Raw genomic sequence first — 7,306 nt, 5'->3', positions numbered from 1 at the left:
CTCCAGTGAAAATGCACAGACAGATGATGAACCATTATTTAGAGGTGGTTTGTAGAAGAGATGCAAATATTACACTGCACACTCAAGTGTGAAGGCTTAGTGTTCTTCATAAAACATGTTAGTAAATAAGACATGAATAAGCTGAAGTTAGAACCTGGCAACAGAAGATGAGACACTACTATACTAGGAAGAAAAGAGTAATAGGCAAATAAGATATTAATAACAGAGAGGGACAGTTAAAACCAGAATTAATAATCAGAAGTTGTTGTGGGATAATCTCTTTGTACACTGTATGAAGCTACATTACTGTTTTATTCTGATTGGTTTAATAAAGAAGTGAGTGGATAATAGCTAATAATAGCTAGGCAGGAGAGAATAGAAGCAACTTTCAGAGAGAGATAGGAACTCTCAGTGGATCTGAGGCATGGGAAATTCGCCAGCGAGGCATGCAGAAATTAGATGTACAGTAAGGAGGACAGGTAAGGAATGAGTCATGTGGCAGAATGTAAATTAATATAAATGGGTAAATTTAAGATTTAAGATCCATTTCGGAACAAGCTTAAGGCCAAGAGTTCACAATTAATAAAGAGAGTCATTTTTGGGGAGCTGGAGTCCAAAAGAAAATCTGACTACAAAAGGTGAATGAAAATCAGTCTGTCAGAAGTAAAATGTGTGTGTATGTGTGTCAAAAAAACCTACCTAACACCAGGGTGCCTAAGATATTTGAGAATGATGGGTAGAAATGCAGTCTGGGAGGTGCTGGGAACAACTCTATGCTGCTCTCAGTTTATTTTCAGGTTGTAATGAGCTAATACAGACTGTCTGTTTGGATAGAAAAGAGGTTAGTTTTAAATTTTAAAATGTTCTTATGGGTCTTTTTTATTAAATATTTTTCATACAGTATATTTTGATCATATGCTTTCTCTTCCACAACTCCTTCCAGATCCTTCCCATCTCCCTACCTACCCAACTACATGTTCTTTCTCTCTCATAGGAGCCCAAAATGCAAACAAAAATACAAAATAATCAAGCAACCAAAAAAACAAACCAAAAAGACAAACCAAACCAAACCAAAAAGCATATAAAGCATACAAAACCAAACAAAATAAAATATCGAGTGTGTTTTGTGTAGGCCAGCTGTCCCTGGGCTTGGGTTCTTCCCTGGAACATGACTGATAGACCCAGTGACACTTTATTGAAGAAAATTGATTTTCCCTTTTCCAGTAGGTATCACTTGCAAATAATTTCTTGTTTAGAAGGAGAAATTTGTGTCCTCTTCCTCTTGTCAATGGTAAAATATTTTTCTGGTTTGGTCCTGTGAGGTCTTGTGCTTCCTCTTATGGTTCTTCACTGATGTGTCTGGATGGGCCATCAGGAGACAATAATGAGATCCTTGCACTCTGCACTTACTCATGTGTGTTTGTTTGCCTTCTATTCCCCTCGGATTCTATTCTCTTGTATTTCAAGATAACTACTTCAATTTCCATTGGAAATAGCAAGCAGTAGTTTAGTAATGACTCACTGCCTTCCCCTTCCTTCCTTCCTTCCTTCCTTCCTTCCTTCCTTCCTTCCTTCCTTCCCTCCCTCCCTCCCCCCTCCTTATTTCTTAGGGTGAAAAGTTTATTGCAGCCACATTTTTTAATTAATTATTTTCCAGCCTGATCACATTTTCTTCTCCCTCCCTCTTGTTCTCCCAATCTTTCCTCTCTTCCCTCCCCCCATCCACTCCTCTTTTCTCTTAAGAAAAAGGTAGGCCTCCTATGTATATCAGCTAGTCATGGCATATCAAGTTGCGGTAAGATTAGTCATCTCCTCTCCTATTAAGGCTGGACAAGGCAACCTAGTTACAAGGTAGTTATAAGGTAGCTAAGTTCCAAGGAAGGTTCAATAGGAAAGTTACAATAGGAAAGGGTGTTAAAATCAGATAACAGAGTTAGAGACAGACCCTGCTCCCATTGTTCCGAACCCCAAGAGAAGATCAAACTACACAACTGTAACATATGTGCAGAGGGTCTAGATCAGTCCTATGCAAGTTCTCTGGTTGGCAGATCAGTCTCTATGAGCCCCTATGAGCCACAGTTAGTTGATTCTGTGGCTTTTCTTGTAGTATCCTTGGCCCTTTTGTCTCTCATAATCTTCCCCCCTCTTCCACAGGATTCCCCAAGGTTTACAGACTGTTTGGCTCTGGGTCTTTGCATCTGTTTCCATCATATAGGCCAAGTTGAACTAGGCAATGATCTAAGAGTATAGAAGAATAGTAGAATATCATTAGGAATCATTTCATTGACAGTTTACTGGTTTTGCCAGTCATGTTTGGTTCTATCCTAGGTTTCTGGCTTGTCTAGCCTCTGTAGCATGAGGGCCGGCTTGTTGGGGTTTCCGTCCCACCTGGTACCCCACAACCGGCAAATCCCCCCAAAAAAAATCACACACAGGACTCCATAAGATTATAAACTGATTGGCCCATTAGCTCAGGTTTCTTGTTAACTCTTATAACTTATATTAACCCATTATTCTCATCTATGTTAGCTATAATGGCTCAGTACCTTTTCCAGCAGGGGCAGCTTACATGTTGCTTCTTCGGTGATCTGGGCAGCAAATGGCAGAGGGAGCTTCCTGCGTCCCAGAATACTCCCAGTCTCTTTGCTCCACCCGTACTTCCTGTCTGGTTTTCCCGCCTATACTGCCTGCCTAGCCAATCAACGTTTTATTAAAATATGATTGACAGAATATAGACAATTCTCCCACACCAAGCCTCTCAGTCCTGGCCATTCTGCCATGGTATAGATTTCAACATGGATCAGTAATTGATTGGCTATTTCAAGATTTTCTGTACCACCTTTACCCCAGCATATCCTGTGGGCAGGGGAAATTGTGGGTCAAGGTTATATGGCTGAGTTGGTATCCCAGTCCCTCCACTGTAAATCTTGCCTACTTACAGTAGATGGTGGATTCAGGCTCCATATCTCCCATTGCTAGGAGACTTAGCTAGGGGTCACCATCATAGATTCCTGGGAGCTTTCACTGCCTTAGGCTTCTAGCTCATCCCTGAGATGCTCTGCTTCCAGTTGTCTTTCCTAGTACTCTCTTCTTCCACCATCCCCATAATGATTCCTCCTGTTCCAATATCCACCAACCATCCAGACTCTTCCCCCTGTCCACCTGAGATTTCTATTCTATTTCCTCTGCACAGAGATATTCGTGTGTCTCCCCTTGAACCTTCCTTGTAACTGAGCTTTTTTTGTAATGTGGTTATCTTTTATGTTACACTGATATCCATTTCTTTTGTAAGCCTGTGTATATTGAGACTTTTTTATTTATGAAAAATTTCCACTTCCTCCCATCCCCCCATTTTCCTCCCCCTCTCCCACTCCCCTTCCCCCTCTGTGCTTCCATCTCCTGATCATCTAACATGTTTTCATACTTTGAATAAAATGTTAATCATTGTCATGAGCTGTTAGAGATGCACCAAAATATGCTCAATTTTTATTTTAGGGAACAATTTGGATTTATGAAGGTAATAAATCACACTTACTAATATTTAAAATGTGTTATGTGGTGGAGGTGCATGCCTTTAATAGAAATTAGGGAATAGATATTATTTTGAGACAATATTTTCATGTACATTTGAACAAGTAATTGGACCCTCCATGGTCATTTTATTTTTAGCCTTTGTGAGGAATTTCTTCATTGTTTTCTCTAATTATATAGTCCCATAAAATTTTGAAAAGTTCTTTTTACTACTATTCCTTATAAATATTCACTATCTTTTGTCTTTTTTATTTATTTTATTGAGCTCTACATTTTTCTCTGCTCCCCTTCCTGCCTCTCTCCCCCCCTTTCAATCCTCTCCCACAGTTTCAATACTCCCATTTTACTCAAGAGATCTTGTCTTTTTCTACTTCCCATGTAGATTAGATTTATGTATGTCACTCATAGGGTCCTCATTGTTATCTCAGTTCCTTGGGATTGTGATTTGTAGGCTGGTTTTCTTTGCTTTATGTTTAAAAATCTCTTATGAGTGAGTAATGTGATAATTGTCTTTCTGGGTCTGGGTTACCTCACTCAATATGATGTTTTCTAGCTCCATTCATTTGTCTGCAAATTTCAAGATATTGTTACTTTATTCTGCTGTGTAGTACTCCTTTGTGTAAATGTACCACATTTTCCTTATCCATTCTTAGGTTGAGGGGAATTTAGGCTGTTTTCAGGTTCTGGCTATGACAAACAATGCTGCTATGAACATAGTTAAGCACATGCCCTTGTGGCACAATTGAGCATCTTTGGATATATACCCAAAAGTGGTATTGCTGGGTTTTGAGAAGGTTTTTTCTCAATTTTCTGAAAATTGCCATAATGACATCCAGAGAGACTGTACTAGCTTGCACTCCCACCAACATTGCAGGAGTGTTCCCTTTATCCCACAACCTTTCCAGCATAAGTTGTCATCAGTGTTTTTTATTTTGGCCATTCTTACAGGTGTAAGATGAAATCTCAGAGTTGTTTTGATTTGCATTTCTCTGATGACTAAGGATGATGAACATTTTCTTTAGTGTCTTTTAGCAATTTAGATTCCTCTGTTGAGAGTTCTGTTTTGGTATGTAATCTATTTTTTATTGAATTATTTGTTCTTTTGATAACTAATTTTTGAGTTCTTTGTATATTTTGGGTTTGTCTGGTGTGGGGTTTGTGAAGAGCTTTTCTCTTTCTGTAGGCTGTTATTTTGTCTTGTTGACCATGTCCTTTGCTTTATAGAAGCTTTTTAGTTTCAGGAGGTCCCATTTATTAATTGTTTCTCTCAGTGTCTGTGCTATTGGAGTTATATTTAGGAAGTAGTATCCCATGCCAATGTGTTCAAGTGTACTTTCCTCTTTCTCTTCTATGAGGTTTAGTATGTCAGTCAACAGTCATGGGTCATAGAAGGTGAGGCCTCAGACCTTAAAGCTCTTTTGAGGCCCCAGGCATCATCAAGACTCCTAGTCCTGTGGTGATAATTGTTATAGCTCTTACATGGGCCTAAGGTACTAGAACTCAGTGCTATGGTGATATCTGCTAAGCTCTTCTGTAGGACTGTAGATGTTAGGACTCAGCAGTATGGTGATAATTGTTATAGCTCTTACATAAGCCTAGAGCACTGGCATTTCATCCTCTAGTGACAAATGTTAAATCTCTTTTCGGGAGTTCAGACTCCTTAGCACTGACTACAGCTAGTGTTACAGTTCTTGAGGCTGGGTTGTTGAGATCTTTAGTTTTTAATAGTGGCTGTAACATTATGATGTCCACATCTCCTGGTTATAAGGAAAGATAGCTTTCTAGAGCTCTTATAAATGACTAATGCCTGGTTTCTCTTATATGAATCTTTACAACCTGACTTCTTCAGCTTTAGTTTTAAACTCTCTTTATTTTATGTTTTTTTTTTTTTTTGCATTCTGCCTTTCCCATTTGTGTCTTCTCTGGATGCCCTCTGTAACTCCACAGCTATATCGTGTGGCTATTGCATCTGTCATGGTGGCCGCTGTAGCTGCTGCTCTTCTGCCTCTTCCCTTGTGTTTCTAAGTCAGCATGCTTTACTAATTAAAATTGCCAGATCATCTATATCACTGATCTAATACCCCGAGTCTTCTTTGCTTTGGACAGGTCAATTTTCTCTTTGTTAGTAGCCCCTCCTCAGCCTCCTGAGTAGTTGGGATGTAGATATACACACCAGTTATTGTTCTGGGTTTTCTGATCCTCAGATGAGCTCAGTGCTTAACAATAGGACTCTTCCCAGTGCCTACACTTGGAAACCCAGTTGAGTGACATTATGCATGATTATGAATAATATTATGCTTCTCAAAAGCTAGCTTGTCATTCAGGAGGAGACACTTTTATACAAAATATCTGAACTAAATTTAAAGTTTGTAGGTGCTGAGGCTTTTTCCTGCAGTTAGAATCACTGGTCTGCCGCTGCTTTCAAGGTTGCTCGCATTCTCCAATTTACTCTAAGCTTATAGTATCATGCTTCCCGCCCCAATATAATGACCTGGCCCTGATGACCCAGCACTGAGGTTGAATTGCTTTATGTTTTTTCTTTGATTTTTCCTTTCACTTTGTCTTTGTATGTTGCTGGCATATGTTTTTTTGGTTCCAGGTATTCTGTTTTTCTCCTTGAAGTAGATTCTCCTTTGCTGTCTTAATTTCTCTCTCTGCACTAAAACTGATGCTTTTAAAAAGAAGGGCATCAAATTGGGAAGGAGATGAGATGGGAGCCCTAGGAGGGAGATAGTGGTGAATGGATATGATCAATATCTAATATAAATGTATGAAATTTTAAAGAATGAAAAAATATTTAAAAATACTAAAAGACAGACAAATGGACAGGCAGACAGACAGACAAACAGAAAAAGGCTCAGTCAGAATTACCTTTAGGAGATTTCTTACCTAGGAACTTTTAAATGAATTTGCTGATGTCTTGGTGTCTTAGTTAAGGTTACTATTGCTACGATGAAACACTATAACAAAAGCAACTGGGGGAGGAAAGGGTTTATCAACTTATTCTTCCACATCATAGTACCTCATCAAAAGATGTCAGGATAGGAACTCAAGTAAGGCAGGAGCTGATGTAGAAGACATTCATGAGTGCTGCTTTGCAGCTTTCCCCTCATGGATTGCTCAGTCATCTTTCTTATAGAACCCAGGACCAACAGCCCAAGATTGGAACTACCCATGATAGGCTGGGCCCTTTCTCATCAAATAATAATTAAGCAAATTCCTTTATAGCCTGGCCTAAAGTCAACTCTTACAGAGGCATTTTCTCAGCTGAGGTTCCCTCTTCTATGATGACTCTAGCTTTTGTTGAGTTGACATAAAACTAGCCAGTACACTTGATAATTAGATTTTCTCTCCTAAAGTTAAAATGACTTTTACTAAAAGTAATCAAAAGGCAGAGTTGTGGAGACTGAAGGATCAGGCTAGTTGCCCCTGGAGACAAATATCTGGTTGCCCCTAGAGACAAATACACAGGTCATTTTTCCAGTTGTTTCTAAATCAAGGACAGAGCTTGAAGCAACTTCAGTTTTCATGCACTCCCTACCACCAACATAGTCACCCAAATATAAGCTGAACAAGGATGACATCAATAGATGCACCAATGTGGATGGGGAAAAGGCCACAAAGCCTCAAACCTGTTCAAATAACTATGGACAACTAAAAAAATGCTGAGTGGGAAAAACACTCTTCTCTAGGAAAGAGCACACACCAATTGGCTATGCAATACCAGTCAGCTCTGAAAACATACTTATGTAACATACAGATTGTTCATCTCTTT

Source organism: Myodes glareolus, chromosome 8, assembly GCF_982192425.1.
Source record: "Myodes glareolus chromosome 8, mMyoGla1.1, whole genome shotgun sequence".
NCBI classification, from domain to species: Eukaryota; Metazoa; Chordata; class Mammalia; order Rodentia; family Cricetidae; genus Myodes; species Myodes glareolus.
The sequence above is the reverse complement of the archived record's forward strand: the minus strand, read 5'-3'. Positions refer to the sequence as shown.